This window comes from Pleurodeles waltl, chromosome 4_1, assembly GCF_031143425.1.
Source record: "Pleurodeles waltl isolate 20211129_DDA chromosome 4_1, aPleWal1.hap1.20221129, whole genome shotgun sequence".
Classification (NCBI taxonomy): Eukaryota; Metazoa; Chordata; class Amphibia; order Caudata; family Salamandridae; genus Pleurodeles; species Pleurodeles waltl.
Window position 1 is genome coordinate 61386393 of NC_090442.1, and position 18195 is coordinate 61404587.

At 44.3% G+C, this 18195-nt stretch overlaps 1 protein-coding gene across 2 annotated transcripts in view; it reads right to left on the reverse strand.

Annotated features, from left to right (window-relative positions):
* Window positions 1–18195, reverse strand: part of MED8 (mediator complex subunit 8) — a 39500-nt gene that overhangs the window by 17838 nt on the left and 3467 nt on the right. The window lies entirely within an intron of this gene.

Consider the following 18195-nt stretch of genomic DNA (forward strand, 5'->3'; position numbering starts at 1 on the left):
AATAAATGCAAGTAACTAAAAGGAGGAGTGAGAAACGTTAGAGTAGTGAGAGGAATCAAGGAGGGTGAGAAAATGGAATCAGAGTACAAGAAGAAGGAAGGATCAAGGGAGAGCCACAAAACCAGAAAATGGATGACTAACAATTAACAACTGAGAGCAGTCACATGGTTGGATGCATGGGTTTTGTTACATTCATCAGTGGCTTTTGTTTTGCACCTGATGTTCATTCCTATGGACTCATAGCTCTATCAGCTGCCTGTAGGTTCCTCCTGCTTCAACCTGAGAATTCTACTGCAGAGCACAGTAAGGGTAGTTAAATAGTGAGATGTTTTGGGTGATGTTTTGGTCAAGTACAAAGTTTGGCAGGAAAGGATTATTCTCTGAGCTGTAATTTTTCACTATTAGAGAGGAGCGGCACATAAACTGGATAATATCAAGCACTGCCCACTGGTAGAGAGTGGGGAGAGGTTAAAAAGGACAAATGTAAGCCTGTTCTGGACTGGCTATATATGCGTACCTTATGATTGAGCTGCTACTGCCCATACTATAATTATGGTCTATAGGTCAAGGACGTTTACCCTTTGCCAGTCCAGGGCATGCCTCCTCTTAATGTGCAAGGACAACAGCACTGCTGTGGTAATGATATAGCTGTTCTGTCCAAGGGACCCTTGCACAGCTGTTGCCCATGCTTCCCTATTGTGTGTGATGTAACTTTGCACTGCCAGATCACTGTGCATCTTACTGAAGCTTAACACCGTTCGTTCCCTATGGACAACAAATGTGCACTATTTTAATCCCACTGAAGTGTTGCTTGGTGTGCAAATGGCCGACAGGAAAACGTTAACATTGACACACTTCTTACCCAAAACATTAAGGAAACCTTTTCTTTACACAAACGACAAAAGGGTAAGCATTGTCATTACTACTTTACCTTAATTTCACTATTGTGAAGTGGTCAGCCAGTGGAAACATCACTAATACATATGCATTCTGGTTTATTTTTAAAGACATAACAAAACAACTCTTATGAGAGTTCCTGAAGCCCACTATGCTGATTTAAGAGTTTAAGAACCATAGGCAGTGTTTTTTCCATTGCTTCAAAATCTCTGCAATCACGGTTTACAATTTCCTATTACCAAACTATGGGTTACCCAACGGATTCATCTTGAGGCCCAAGTACCTACTTGCAAAGAATATTCCAGTTAAAAAGATAAGAATCAAGTCCTACATAATGAACTAGGGAACTGAATTATGTCCCCTTGAAAAACTGCCCATTAAAATTTCCCCAGGCATCAAGAAGAAAGATGTGGTCCAGCTGCTTATGTGTATCTTGCGGCTTGTGGGCCTTACAAAGGGCCTAGAAACTGAGGTTTTACTTTCCAAGGTGTAGCGGTTTTCCCAGCCTGGGTACCCAGCAATGACTATGCGACACACAGAACTGTGTTTTGCATGTCTTTATTCATCTGCATACAGCCACAAAACACAAAATTCTAAACCTGCATTCACTTCAGCACGTGCTTACACTTATGTCACAGTTCTACGGAGACCATCAGGAGTCAAAAGGGTTCTTTCATTAATAACTCACACTACATCCCCCCTCTGCTAAATAGAAAAAAATGCTTTGGCAACTCTGCCATGCTTAAAGTGTCCCGAGTGGTTTTCGATGACAGGCAGTTGCATAGATGACAGGCCTTCAACTCAACAAACCAGACTCTGTTTAAATCGCTGCCACAAAACAAGCTCTTCAAGACAATGTCCTTCATGGGCCTCATCAATTATCTGTTGTCGCATATCCCTCAGGATAATGCCTTCTTGAGTCAGAGCCAATTAATCTTTGACATTTTTTAACTTCTGGTTTTCACAGTCACTGGCAAGAGGTTGAACATGCTGCTTCCAAGACTGATGTGTAATAATGTCTTTCAGTTTTAACATGTCACTATTGTGACTCATGGCAGTCAAAAGTTGCTCCAACGAAAAAGCAGCTGGTGTGTTTGATTTCACAATGAAATTTATGTAGGCTTCAGCCATCTTGGAAGAGGTAATGTGATACTATAAAGGCAATCTGGAGAAGTAGTTAACCGGGTTTTGATCTTTCCATGGACGATATACAATTGTGTAGTTGTACTCTTGTAATTGTAGACCCCAACATCCAATGCGAGGAGGCATCTTGGCCTTTGGATTGCCAAAGTTGGTCCTTAATGCTTGATAATCTGTCACAAGGTTAAAAGGCTTTCTGTATAAGAACGTGCGAAATTGTTCACAAGCCTACACCACTGCTAAACTTTCTTTCTGAGGTTGAGAATAAGCACGTTCAGTTTAGGACAAACGTTTGCTTGCATACGCCACAATGTCTTAGAGAATTTGGGTGTCCGCTGTGCTGTGCAAGGATTGTACCTAACCCGACTGGGCTAGCATCAACAACTACTTCTGTATGAAGCTTTGGATTCAAATGTGTAATTTCAGTAGCTTTCTCTATTGCTTGTTTGATTCTCTTAAAGCTTTGCTAGCATTCATATGACCAATTAAATGAAACATTTTTTATCAAGTCTCTCAATGGAACACTCCCGGTGGCAAACTCTTGCATGTATCCGGAACGGTAACTGGCCAAGTCAAGGAAGGAAGTAATATGGAAACATCTTGCGGGGGATTGGCAGTTGGGCAATGTATGCACTATCGATGTCAGACCCCAATCAGAAAAGATATGGCCAAAGAACTTTAGCTTTGCCTTTTGGAATTTACACGTTTCAGCATTCAAGGTTAGACCTGTATCAACGAGTAAACTACGCATTTGCTTGTGAGCTTTATCTTGCTCCATCTGTGTAGATCAGAAAGTTAATGACAGGCTGTAGGATACGTCGAATGACATCTGAAAAAGCTTTGCAGCAGATGACACACCAAAACGTAGTCATATATCTAAATAGACCAATATGTGTAGAAAAGGTTGTATTGTACGTACAATTCTCCTCGAGTTCCAAATGATGATATCCTTTAATTAAATCAAGGCGAGAAAAGACCTTCAACTGTGCTATGTCAGCAATGTGCAGGCCTAGATGCTGTTCCCTTTCAACTGGCTTGTTCGCTTGACCCATATCCACATAGATGCGTACAGCTCCTTCATTGTCCTGGTAGGGTACTACCACTATGGGAAACACCCATGGCTTTAGACTAGTCAAACACTTAATGATATCATGTTTAAGTAATGATTTGAGTTCCTGTTGGAAACGGCCTTTCTACCGGGTCACCTTTTGCCATCTTCCTTCTCTTTTTCTGACCTCATTTTTGCTGGCTTTAGGACTCTGCACACTTTACTACTGCTAACCAGTGCTAAAGTGCATATGGTCTCTCCTTAAAACATGGTGACATTGGCTCATACCCAATTGGCTTATTTAGTTACTTGTAAGACCCTAGTCAAGTGTACTACATGTGCCCAGGGTCTGTAAATTAAATGCTACTAGTGGGCTGCAGCACTGGTTGTGCCACCCACATAAGTAGCCCCCCTAACCATGTCTCAGGCCTGCCTCTGCAGTGCCCGTGTGTGCAGTTTTACTGCCACTTTGACTTGGCATTTGAAAGTAATTGCCAAGCCTTAAACTTCCCTTTTTATACATATAAGTCACCCCTAAGATAGGTCCAAGGTAGCCCGTAAGGCAGGGTGCTATGTAGGTAAAAGGCAGGACATGAACATGTGTGTTCTATATGTCCTGGTAGTGTAAAACTCCTAAATTCGTTTTACACTGCTGTGAGGCCTGCTCCTTTCATAGGATAGCATTAGGGCTACCCTCATATACTGTTTGAGTGGTAGATCCTGATCTAAAAGGAGCAGCCAGGTCATATTTAATGTGGCCAGGATGGTAATACAAAATCCTGCTTAATGGTGAAGTTGGATTTTATATTACTGTTTTAGAAATGCTACTTTTGGAAAGTGAGCATTTTGCTACACTTAAATCCTTCTGTGCCTTCCAATCCACGCCTGGCTAGGTTTACTTGTCAGCTCCCTTGTGCATTCACTCAGACAACCCCAAGCACAGGATGCTCAGTCACACATCTGCATATTGAATGGGTCTTCCTGGGCTGGTAGAGTGGAGGGCCTGCCACTTACATGCCAAAGGACAGTAGCCTGCCCTCACACAAAGGACTGCCACACCCCCTACTGGGACCCTGGCAGACAGGATGGAACTGAGGGGACCTTGTGCACTTCTAAGCCACTCTTTGAAGTCTCCCCCACTTCAAAGGCACAACTGGGGTATTTAAGCAGGGTCTCTGAGCCTACCAACTTACACACTTCTTGACAAGACACTGTTGTCACAGACAGTTCCCGGAGAAGAGAACCTGAACCAGAACCTGCAACCTGCCAAGAAGAACTGCCTGGCTGCCCATAGGACTCACCTGACTGCTTTTTGAGAAGGACTGCTGCCTTGCTGTTGCTCTGCTGCCTTGTTGCTCTCTGGCTGTGCTGAGAAGTGCTCTCCAAGGGCTTGGATAGAGCTTGCCTCCTGTTCCCTGAAGTCTCAGGACCAAAAAAAGACTTCATTTCTTCAAGAAGATTCCCTATGCGTCGGAAATCAATGCACAGCAGGCAGAAAAAGACGCACAGCCTACATCGCGGTGAAAAATTCACTGCACACCAAGCCGGAACGACACAGTCCGACTTCGCAAGGAGAAGATTGATGCAGAACCAGCGTAGCGACAGGAAATTCGACACACGGCTCACTGGATTGACGAACAGCCGGAACAACGCAGCCTGACTTCCTGAGAGGAATCGACGCAGCGTCTGCCGTGCGGTAGAATTTTCCATGCAACATGCACTCGATCGACGCAGCCCCTGTGACTTCATCCTGCCAGTGCCGGATTTCAACGCATCGTCCCCGGGGCGTCTGAAAACCCCACAACCCATAGAGGATCCAAGACTGAGCGCCGGAAATCGAAGCAAAGACTTCCCTTTGAGGGAAATAAATGACGCATCGCCCAAGAAATCGACGCACACCTCCCTGTTTTCCAAGCACATCCTCTGCTGTTCCTTGCGGAGATTTTGAACGCAAACCAGGTACTTTGTGCTTGCAAGAGACATTTGTTGCTTTTAAGAGAATAAAAGACCCTTTATATAATTTTTACAGTGATATTCCAAAATATACATATTGCATTTTAATCATTTTGACCTGCAGCTTATCTGATAAATATTATATATTTTTCTAAACACTGTGTGGTGTATTTTTTTGGTGTTCTACTGTGTTATTGCATGATTTATTGCACAAATACTTTACACATTGCCTTTTAAGTTAAGACCCGCTGCTCAGTGCCAAGTTACCAGAGGGTGGATACAGGATAATTTGGATTGTGTGTGACTTACCCTGACTACAGGGAGTGCAGAATTATTAGGCAAGTTGTATTTTTGAGGATTAATTTTATTATTGAACAACAACCATGTTCTCAATGAACCCAAAAAACTCACTAATATCAAAGCTGAATATTTTTGGAAGTAGTTTTTAGTTTGTTTTTAGTTTTAGCTATGTTAGGGGGATATCTGTGTGTGCAGGTGACTATTACTGTGCATAATTATTAGGCAACTCGACAAAAAAAAAAATATACCCATTTCAATTATTTATTATTACCAGTGAAACCAATATAACATCTCAACATTCACAAATATACATTTCTAACATTCAAAAACAAAACAAAAACAAATCAGTGACCAATATAGCCACCTTTCTTTGCAAGGACACTCAAAAGCCTGCCATCCATGGATTCTGTCAGTGTTTTGATCTGTTCACCATCAACATTGCGTGCAGCAGCAACCACAGCCTCCCAGACACTGTTCAGAGAGGTGTACTGTTTTCCCTCCTTGTAAATCTCACATATGATGATGGACCACAGGTTCTCAATGGGGTTCAGATCAGGTGAACAAGGAGGCCATGTCATTAGATTTCCTTCTTTTATACCCTTTCTTGCCAGCCACGCTGTGGAGTACTTGGACGCGTGTGATGGAGCATTGTCCTGCATGAAAATCATGTTTTTCTTGAAGGATGCAGACTTCTTCCTGTACCACTGCTTGAAGAAGGTGTCTTCCAGGAACTGGCAGTAGGACTGGGAGTTGAGCTTGACCCCATCCTCAACCCGAAAAGGCCCCACAAGCTCATCTTTGATGATACCAGCCCAAACCAGTACTCCACCTCCACCTTGCTGGCGTCTGAGTCGGACTGGAGCTCTCTGCCCTTTACCAATCCAGCCACGGGCCCATCCATCTGGCCCATCAAGACTCACTCTCATTTCATCAGTCCATAAAACCTTAGAAAAATCAGTCTTGAGATATTTCTTGGCCCAGTCTTGACGTTTCAGCTTGTGTGTCTTGTTCAGTGGTGGTCGTCTTTCAGCCTTTCTTACCTTGGCCATTTCTCTGAGTATTGCACACCTTGTGCTTTTGGGCACTCCAGTGATGTTGCAGCTCTGAAATATGGCCAAACTGGTGGCAAGTGGCATCGTGGCAGCTGCACGCTTGACTTTTCTCAGTTCATGGGCAGTTATTTTGCGCCTTGGTTTTTCCACACGCTTCTTGCGACCCTGTTGACTATTTTGAATGAAACGCTTGATTGTTCGATGATCACACTTCAGAAGCTTTGCAATTTTAAGAGTGCTGCATCCCTCTGCAAGATATCTTACTATTTTTGACTTTTCTGAGCCTGTCAAGTCCTTCTTTTGACCCATTTTGCCAAAGGAAAGGAAGTTGCCTAATAATTATGCACACCTGATATAGGGTGTTGATGTCATTAGACCACACTCCTTCTCATTACAGAGATGCACATCACCTAATATGCTTAATTGGTAGTAGGCTTTCGAGCCTATACAGCTTGGAGTAAGACAACATGCATAAAGAGGATGATGTGGTCAAAATACTCATTTGCCTAATAATTCTGCACTCCCTGTATATTTAATGATGAGGAAGCTATAAGTCTCAGAGTTATTGATGGATGACTGTCAGATTCATTCAGACAACAAATAGAGAGTGAAACTCTTAGTCTGAAGTGAGTTCTCATGGCTGCCAAAGCTGGAGCATGTTGATCTAGTGCTGACTTGGAGGCCAGAGGTGCCCCATGTGAGTCAGTCATGAACATGAAAAGCCAGCAGTACACAAAGCAGAAGGGCACAAAGTAATGTCTCTATGGAATTAGAGGTTATGTTACGTTATTTTAGAAGCATTTGTAAAGTGTATTAAACCCGAGAGCGTCAAAGTGCTAGCAGAGACCCAGGCAAACGGCAAAACACTCAAGACCGTACAAAGTAAAAAGCCGGGTTCTTAATTGTATTTTAAAAGTAGAAAACATTTCTATGTCTGCAATGTGGGATGACAAAGAATTCCATAGCCTGGCCGCTTCACGGAGAAAGCCCTTCCGCCCCATCTAGCTTTGCAAACTCTTGGTACCACTACCAATTTACAGAGTGAAGACCTAAGAGATCTAGGTGGGGTATACCACCAATACATCGCATTAAGCTGTTCCGTGTTCTGGAAATGAAGGTCTTTATGCACCATGCAGATAGCTTTGAAGACCATGCTTTTTACGCTAGGCAGACAGGAAGGAGTACATAGCCTTTCTCTCACCAATGCCTGTCTAGGAATATTCAAGGTGAGACGGGTAGCTGCGTTCTGAACAACTTATTAACACTAGTACAGTTGGCATTCAGAAGTAAAGAATTACAATAGTCCAACTGAGATGTAATAAGCACGATGACAACCACCTGGCGTAACTCATTTTGAATAAAAGGAAAAATCTTCTTCAAGGTTTTATTAATATACAAACAAGTGCCAGCGGTGCGGCTAGCCTGGACGTCAAAACTCAAGGATTTATCCAACAAAATACCCACATTTGTGGCAGATTTCACAGTGGTAGGAAGAGACCCACACTCCTTATGTCACCAAGTTTGGGACCAGTTAGAGTCTTTGGCACAAAAGACTAAAACCTCTGTCTTGCCAGCATTGAGTTTTAGCACATTGTTGTTCATCCAGTTCTCACTACTGGGCATACAGTGCATAAAAGACTCGGCAGCATTCATCACATTGTTAGAAATTGACACAATAATTTGGGTGTCATCGGCATACGACTTAACCTCAAAGCCAAAAGACTGCACCAGGGCTGCCAAAGGTGCCACATGGATGTTAGAGGGTTGGACACAACGTGGAGCCATGGGGGACCGCGCAAGGAAGAGTAAAGGCCTCTGCTTTAAGGTCCCCACCGCTGACTACCTGGGCTCTGTCCAAGAGAGCAACCCTACCTCCACCAGCCGTTAAATCATACAGGCTGACCATATTGTATCAAATGCTGCAGACAAGTCCAGCATTAGACATATGGCTGCATCCTCCTGGTCAACATGACAACGGATGTTATCACTGACTGCCACAGGTGCAATCTCCAAATTGTGTCCAGCCTTAAAACCATTTTGTTAAGGATCCAGGCAGCCATGAGTTTCTATTAAATTGACCAGTTCCAAATTTAGAAATGTTTCCAAAACTTTGGCTGTAAAAGGCAGCAAAGAGATTGAATGATAATTCTTAAAATCATCTGGATCAACATTTGTTTTGCATTCAGTAGTGGAGTGACTATGGCTCTTTTGAAGGATACAAGAAAAGTACCAGATTGAATAATAATTTTAAAATATATTGTATGGAAAGTCAGCAATAGAACCAGAAGCCAAATCGAATATTTGGGCTTAGCAGGGACCCGAAGGAGGCCCAGATTTAGTGCTCAAGAGCAGCTCAAGAGCAGTCGGAAACTCCATCAGTTTTAGTCCAGAGAAGTCAACAGGCTTGGTGTTATCCTCTAAGGAAAGATCAAAGGTGGAATATAGGTCTAGAATCTTAATTTTGAAGAAGAATGCATACAATCACAAAAAGCTTGGGAGGTGGAAGCCTGATTCTGGGAAAGAAAGGAGGTCAGGTCCTTAATAGTTGTAAACAATAGTATAGGAGAGTTACCTGCCATCCTGATTTTATCTGTAAAAAAAAAAAAAAAAGTTGGTTACAAAAGTTGTTTTAGCGGCCTTAATAACTGATTTGTAATGTAACAGCAAAATCCTATGTTTGTCTTTTTCCAGGAGTTTTCCATCAGCGGTAGTAGTAAACAACCACTTGCGCTCTTGCTGGTGACATTTCAAATGCAGCTACTTAAGTACAACTGAAAACTAGGGGGCAGATGATTTGGGTCTGGTCATGGTCTTAGTTCTTAAAGGGGCAATGGAGTCCAAGGAGTAAGAGACCCATGTGTCAAAGCCTTCAGCCGAGTAGCTCAGCGGAAATACTGAGTTGTGTTTAAGAGCACAGAAAGCTCGTTCAAAATTGACTGTAGTAATCTTGCTTACATTACTACACGTAATATGCTTTACAAGGACTTGATTGACATTGGGGAGGGCCAAAAGGATACTAAAAAGAATGATATAATGGTCTGTCCAATTAAGAGGACACATTTAATTTATACTGAGATCAGGTTGTTTCGAAAAAATACCATCATGGATGTGTCCAGAGGAATGAGTAGCTCTCCTAACTCTGGGGCAATTCAAGATTTGACATTGTCTCAGAAAGAAAGTGTCCTTGTTAGAAGGATCGTCAAAATGACAATTAAAATCCCCTAGAATAGTGTTGAATTTATAATTTAAATAGGGTTCAATAGTCTGAGCCCAAGATTCTAAAAAATTTACTTGTGCCAGATGGTCTACAAACTAAGATTCCTGAAAAAGTGTCTCTGCAGAGAAGTTGTGTTTCAGGTGTCGATTGTTGTTTCCACAAGAAGGTAAATGTCCCACCATCAGACAGATATGCAAAGGCTGTGTGAAGGAGAACCATTTTGTAACAGTTTGCAAGGCAAAGAAAAAAAGTAAGTGTGTCTCAGCAAAAATTAAAAATGGCAGCTCAAATACTTTAGTGGTGACCATTGAGGAACGCCCACAAGGCCAAGTGACAACAACAGTTGAGACAAGTCAATACCAAACAAAGACAATTGTCATCTAAATCATCGTTAAAAAGTTCTTCAGTATCAAGTGAAAGTGAAAATAACGGTTGTGTAATATCAGTGTTTACCTCAGAAAAATGTCAGCACATTGGACTGGCTGCATGTGAAGAAAAATACCGGTGAAAGGAAAGTCGACTTGAAAAATCACCAAAGTGCTTCAAACATTGTCCAAAATTAAACGGTTGTTCAATAGCTTTCATGTGTCGATGAACATTATGCCTGGGGAGAAGTATGAAGAACCATTTACATTGCCACGACTGACGCCACTGAAAACTAAAATATATAAATGGGCTGCATCAATGCCATTGAAAAATCAAGGTTCATTTGTAGCAATGATGAAACGCAAGAAGAAAAAAGTGCAAGCATCCATTCATCTGCTGTAAGGTAAGGCATCAAGTACCCGTTTACTGAGTTTCAGCACAGCAGCTGCAATCGGACTGGTCTCAGTGAAGTACAACATGAATGCTCATCGCGAAATAGTGAGTCAGTTCCCTTCGTTGTTTCATGGGTTAGGAAAACTTAAGACTATGAAAGTACAATTGCTATTAATGAGTACGTCCGTCCTGTTGCTCAAAGACACAGACAAATTGTATTTTGTTTGCAAGAAACTGTTAGAAATGGGGTCTTGGTTGGCAGTCAGGTTACCCTACGTTCAAGCAAGGACCCTCACTCTATTGTAGTGTTTGATGGACGCATCCAGTCTCTCAACAAATCTATGGTTTTACCAACTCTCTTTCATTCTTGACAAAAAGTGTACCTTTCGTAATCTACTTTCGGCATTGGCTTGAACTTGAAATTCAAAGATTTTTTGATCTGATGGTGTGTATCTTAGTCAGTTTGTGGCATTTTCTTTGTGACTTCTTTCACATCCTAACCAGCAAGATTCTTAAGGTATTTGATAATCTACTTGTTATCTCTTTATTCTAGTGCATCAATGAAATCAAATGTCTCTATCCAAGCAGTCCATCTATCACCAGTATTCTGCTTTTTGGCAGTACTGAATGGTAGTGGTGTTGGTGGTTTCAGGAAGGTGGCTGCATTATAACTGTTTCCGGGATCGGCTCCAATACGGTCTGCTATCCACCAGGACCTGCTCCCTCCGTGCCATCTCTAAGGCCCTGTGATGTGCTGTCATCTTGGACAGTCTGTGGAACTGTGACCTTTTTCTTGGTCTCTAATGGAGTCCTTCACCTTTCTGGAGACCTCCAGAGTTGTTCTGAGCCGCCACCCGGCAGCTTTGGTGGTGTGCTGCTTCAGGTATTGTACAGCTCAGTAAGCAGAACCTCCATGCTTCTTCTTGGGTTTCTTCGCCCCCCTGCTGAGGTCATAGAGCTCATCTTATCGTGGCTCTAGTAAGTGCAACAACAGTATGCTTTATTATCAATTATTCTGTCAGCTATCACTTATGTGTATTCTACTAGTAACGGACTATGGTAGTTTTCAGCACTTCTTTACTGTATCTGTTTGTGTCCGCCTTTAGTGTTAGCACTCCGTATGATGTATCACTTTATGTTGCATAGTAGTGAGGAATCTCTCTTTACAGCCTTGCCAGCAGGTTCTTGGCCAAGGATGTGTAGACTTCTCAGGGAAGCTTTAATTATGTTCATGCGCTTCGCACCGGCTGGAATTGCACTTTAAGTCCACATACAACAAACGCTGATTTTGCTCTTTGACAGAGGCACACAGGGCATGCACAAGCAGTTTGCTTGGACCATGGCAAACTCCCTGGGAGAACACGGTTGATCTATTGGTTACTTATCCGCGCCAATGACTACATCACACACGAAGCTGTGTATTACACATCTTTATTAGTCTGCATGTAACCGTGAACTCAACATTCTAAATCTGCATTCACTTCACCACACTTTAACACATACATCACAGTTCAATGGAGCCCATCAGGAGTCAAAGGGGTTCTGTCATTAATAACTCACACAACACTCATCTAGGAAACTGAATTTTTCTATTCATCCTCTCACAAGCACCAAGGGCCAGCGTTCTTGAGAGCCCATTGCCTAGACCAAAGCATAAAGATGTGACCTAATGTAACTAAAAGCCTGCAGCCCAAAATAGAAACTGCAGAATATACCCAAGTCCTGCTTGTCTGTGTCCTCCCGGGGAAAGCTAAGAGTATCTAACACACTGTTTACCTCTGCCATGAGCTGAAGCAGAGAGGCACAAGAGCTAAGAAGAAATCTCAAGCAGGTGGGTAGGAAACCAATCAGAAGTCCAGGAGGGAGTATATAGGATTTATTCCTAATCACCACAATTTATACAATTACATCTTTCAAACTTAGCCGGAACACCCCAATGACTCAAAGGTGTAGCAAGAGACGTCCTATTCCTTTTTGTAATTTAACTGTTCAGCCTTCACATATAGGATATTCACCTTCTAGATAATGGGAAATCCTCACTCTTGGTATTCAAAGGGTGTGTGTGTCAGGTTCTCTCCTGTAATATTTGCCACCCTGATGGCCAGTGGAGAAAAATGGGTTGGAGTACGGCTGACCCCATGAATATTTCCTGATTTCCACTATGCTGTAGGAGTTCTGGCCTGAAGTAGGGGACAGGTAGTTTAAGACCTCCCTGGCTGGATCTCAAGCAATAGCGAATTGTGTAGAGGAAGGCCTGATATTCCCCTGCAGTGATGAGGCCATTTCTTTTTGGTCCCTCACCTTTAGAAGCCATCCCTCCTTCAAAGACCAGACCCTTTTCCTCTCCATGGGTTTCTGCTGAGTCAATGTTACAAGGCTGCAGATTTGGAGGGATGAGACCTGAATGCAGGGAATTGCAGAAAGGAATAATGCAAGTCCTTGTACTCATTTTCCTGAAGAGGAAACAGGCTCCCTGGGTCAGGGACATCAAGGTAAGGTTTGGCAAGGGAACATGGTGAACAACAAACTGAAGGCTGGCAACCCGCCAGGTTTAACGCCATCCAAGTTTAAGTAGCCCACTCCAGGACAGACAGGTCATAAACATGAGCCTGACGGGGCTAAACAGACATCTCTGGATGGGTCCAAACATCCACAATAGTTTTCCTTCACTGCAGAACTGAACTTGATAAAAGCTTTTTTCAGCGGCTACCAACTCTGCTGCTTGTGGTCCCCTGATGTGGCTGGTCTGAATGCAAGAGACCTTTATCGCTGATGCTGAGCACAGCAACTATGGCCTCCAATGCTGGTTGACCTATCCCCAGCTTTCTCTGATTGTGTGAAAGATTGTTTCACGTTTTTGAGTGTTCACAACAGTTGAGTATTATATCAACTGGATCTTTTTGTTGGTTTTTACTTGACTACAGGTTCATTATATGTTTATTGTGACTGCTACTCAATTCAATCAACCTAGCAGTGCTATTTAAATAATATATTACACTCCTCTTTGACAGGCCCTTGCAGTCTGAGTCTCTTAACTGTATTGGATTTGTGTTTGTTGGTTCCTGCATCTCCAAAAACTCCTGGCCTTATACTTGCCAAACTATGAAAAGTAGATCCAAAGGGGACTTCAAGAAGCATTTAGTTCACCTTGATCTGTGATCCTTCATTTCAGACCAAAGTCAACATTAGATTTTTCAATAATCAGATCATCAACTAAGTATATCTCCTGCACCATTCCCAGAGCTCACAGTCATCACTGCTCTGCTTCAAAAGATATATGTAGCTAATGAATTATGGGATCATACAACATGCACTAAATTTCCAGATCTAGGCACACAACGTGCAGCTAGCTTTCCAGCAGAAGTAAGGGCCCAGGAGGCTGGAGCAACGCCACAAACTGCCTGTAGCCCATACATTACTAGATGAAGGAGGGCCTCATATTCCTGGACTGATCAAAGACTAAAATCTAAGCTGCTGACAGTGCAATCAAGAAAACTCTCCATTTTCCAGACATTAAGAAAAGGGATTGCCACCTTCATCCACATAGAAAGACAAAAATCTATGAGTTTGGTTTGAGCTGCGGCTCCCATCTCACAGCTACTGTACAGAAAAATACCCTCCACTGCATTATGAGGAGATGTTTTTTTATGCCCCAACTAACAAACTACTGTATTACATTACTGCAAAATTCTCAACGAAGGGATACCGAAGTAAGAAATGCATAAAAGCCCAACTGAGAGTGAAAGAGAAGAAACAGTGACATAAAAGCACAAGGCTCTTGTAAGGAAATGCCTCCTTGGCATGGTTACCCCCTGACTTTTTGCCTTTGCTGATGCCAAGTTATGATTTGAAAGTGTGCTGAGCCCTGCTAACCAGGCCCCAGCACCGGTGTTCTTTCCCTAACCTGTACTTTTGTTTCCACAATTGGCACACCCTGGCATCCAGGCAAGTCCCTTGTAACCGGTACCTCTGGTATCAAGGGCCCTGATGCCAGGGAAGGTCTCTAAGGGCTGCAGCATATCTTATGCCACCCTAGGGACCCCTCTCTCAGCACAGACACACTGCTTGCCAGCTTGTGTGTGCTAGTGGGGATAAAATGACTAAGTCGACATGGCACTCCCCTCAGGGTGCCATGCCAATCTCACACTGCCTATAGGTGTAGATAAGTCACCCCTCTAGCAGGCCTTACAGCCCTAAGGCAGGGTGCACTATACCATAGGTGAGGGCATAAGTGCATGAGCACTATGCCCCTACAGTGTCTAAGCAAAACCATAGACATTGTAAGTGCAGGGTAGCCATAAGAGTATATGGTCTGGGAGTCTGTCATGCACGAACTCCACAGCACCATAATGGCTACACTGAAAACTGTGAAGTTTGATATCAAACTTCTCAGCACAACAAATGCACACTGATGCCAGTGTACATTTTATTGTAACATACACCCCAGAGGGCACCTTAGAGGTGCCCCCTGAAACCTTACCCGACTACCAGTGTGGGCTGACTAGTTTTAGCAGCCTGCCACACACCAGACATGTTGCTGGCCACATGGGGGAAGAGTGCCTTTGTCACTCTGTGGCTAGTAACAAAGCCTGTACTGGGTGGAGGTGCTTCTCACCTCCCCCTGCAGGAACTGTAACACCTGGCAGTGTGCCTCAAAGGCTCGCCCCCTTTGTTACAGCACCCCAGGGCGCTCCAGCTAGTGGAGTTGCCAGCCCCCTCCGGCCACGGCCCCACTTTTGGCGGCAAGGCCGGAGGAGATAATGAGAAAAACAAGGAGGAGTCACTGGCCAGTCAGGACAGCCCCTAAGGTGTCCTGAGCTGAGGTGACTGACTTTTAGAAATCCTCCATCTTGCAGATGGAGGATTCCCCCAGTAGGATTAGGGATGTGCCCCACTCCCCTCAGGGAGGAGGCACAAAGAGGGTGTAGCCACCCTCAGGGCTAGTAGCCATTGGCTACTAATCCCCCAGACCTAAACACACCCCTAAATCGAGTATTTAGGGGCTCCCAGAACCTAGGTAACTAGATTCCTGCAACCTAAGACGAAGAAGGACTGCTGAGCTGAAAATCTGCAGAGAAGACGGAGACACCAAACGCTTTGGCCCCAGCTCTACCGGCCTGTCTCCCCACTTCTAAAGACACTGCTCCAGCGACGCATTCCACAGGGTCCAGCGACCTCTGAAGCCTCAGAGGACTAACCTCCATCTAGAAGGACCAAGAACTCCCGAGGACAGCGGCTCTGTTCCACAAAGACTGCAACTTTGCAACAAAGAAGCAACTTTGAAACAACACACGTTCCCCGCCGGAAGCGTGAGACTTTGCACTCTGCACCCGACGCCCCCGGCTCGACTTGTGGAGAACAAACCCCACAGGGAGGACTCCCCGGCGACTACGAGACCGTGAGTAGCCAGAGTTGACCCCCCTGAGCACCCACAGCGACGCCTGCAGAGGGAATCCCGATGCTCCCCCTGACCGCGACTGCCTGCTTCAAAGACACGACGCCCGGTAAAGACACTGCACCCGCAGCCCCCAGGACCTGAAGGATCCGACCTCCAGTGCAGGAGCGACCCCCAGGTGGCCCTCTCCCTTGCCCAGGTGGTGGCTACCCCGAGGAGCCCCCCCCGTACCTGCCTGCATCGCTGAAGAGACCCCTTGGTCTCCCATTGAAACCTATTGCGAACCCGACGCCTGTTTTCACACTGCACTCGGCCGCCCCCGTGCCGCTGAGGGTGTACTTTTTGTGCTGACTCGTGTCCCCCCCCGGTGCCCTACAAAACCCCCCTGGTCTGCCCTCCGAAGACGCGGGTACTTACCTGCTGGCAGACTGGAACCGGGGCACCCCCTTCTCCATTGAAGCCTATGCGTTTTGGGCACCACTTTGACCTCTGCACCTGACCGGCCCTGAGCTGCTGGTGTGGTAACTTTGGGGTTGCCCTGAACCCCCAACGGTGGGATACCTTGGACCCAACTTTGAACCCTGTAGGTGGTTTACTTACCTGCAAATCTAACAAACACTTACCTCCCCCAGGAACTGTTGCAAATTGCACTGTCTAGTTTTAAAATAGCTATTTGCCATTTGTGTGAAAACTGTATATGCTATTTTGCTAATTCAAAGTTCCCAAGTGAAATACCTTTCATTTAAAGTATTGTTTGTAAATCTTGAACCTGTGGTTCTTAAAATAAACTAAGAAAAGATATTTTTCTATATAAAAACCTATTGGCCTGGAATTGTCTTTGAGTGTGTGTTCCCCATTTATTACCTGTGTGTGTACAACAAATGCTTAACACTACCCTCTGATAAGCCTACTGCTCGACCACACTACCACAAAATAGAGCATTAGAATGATCTCTTTTTGCCACTATCTTACCTCTAAGGGGAACCCTTGGACTCTGTGCATGCTATTTCTTACTTTGAAATAGTACATACAGAGCCAACTTCCTACAGCTCTCCACTGTCGAACACCTTGTGCCCTCACATTAGGGCAGTGTGCAGCCTAGCGTAATACAGGAAAGCACCACCACAACTATTTTCAGTGAGGCGGTTGACACTCTTTCTCCAAGGCCACCCCTGCACCACACCAGCAGGTTCCAAGAAGACATCACAAGGGAGAGAACTGAAGGCCCAGTACCTGCACGAAAAGAGACACAAACACCTGGCCTCTGAAGATTGCCCATATGGATCTAACCTCAAGAGATCATCAGGTGTGCAATGGCGAGTACAGGAATTTACAAGACATTTACATACATAAAGAAATAGAAATTGCTAAATATAGGGTGCTGTAAAAGTTCGGGCAGAGCACATTACAATTGCAGTGCCTCTTTCAATACATCTCTCCAATACAGAAATACAGTTGATAAATTCCTAATAAATAAGCACAGTTGATAACGCAGAAAGAGGTGCCATGCTGCATGGAATGGGGAAAAGAGCATCTCTCCTCTGTACTTACTTATTTATTGTTTTAAACGGTTCGAAGTATACTTTGCACTTGGCCACTAGTGATATGTAAGGTTGCAATAAGCATTTCGCACAGATGTATAGATAGAAACAGAGCACACAATTGCGTAGGCTCACTGGTCTTGTACTGTGAAACAAATATGATATGCGGCACACGTTTAATGGAAAACAAGACCAGGACTATAAAGGATTGTCATTTTGTTCAAATAATTTTTGAAGCGCCTTCTTAGAATCTGTAGGGTTATCCATTTCAGAGCTGGATGGAGACAGGCTGGCCAACTCCTGGAGAGAAACTTTCAAAGGAGGTAAGCTTACAAAGCAGTATGGTGTTCAGCTGTTCCTCTAGATTGTGGAGATCATATTATTCACATGTGTAAAGTACCACATAAGTAGCATAGAGGTGGCAGAATATCACACACTGGGTAGAGGGGGTACACCAGTGGGGAAGAGTCCCGTTCGATTTGGGTAAGATGGGGTATTCGGCTCTGGTTAGAGATAAAACTTACCACACCTACGGAAGGTCATCAACATCTCCTTCGAAACAGCAAGATTCCTGGAAAGCTGGAAACACGCCGAAATCAACGCTCTACTCAAAAAAACAAAGGCGGACCCCAAAGACCTGAAGAACTTCCGGCCCATCTCCCTGCTCCCATTCCCGGCAAAGGTCATTGAGAAAATCGTCAACGCACAGCTCACCCGGTACCACGAAGACAACAACATCCTCGACCCCTCCCAGTCCGGCTTCAGACAAAACCACAGCACCGAGACCGCCCTCCTCGCCGCCACAGATGACATCAGAAGCCATCTCGACAATGGAGAAACATCAGCCCTCATCCTCCTAGACCTGTCAGCCGCCTTCGACACTGTCTGCCACC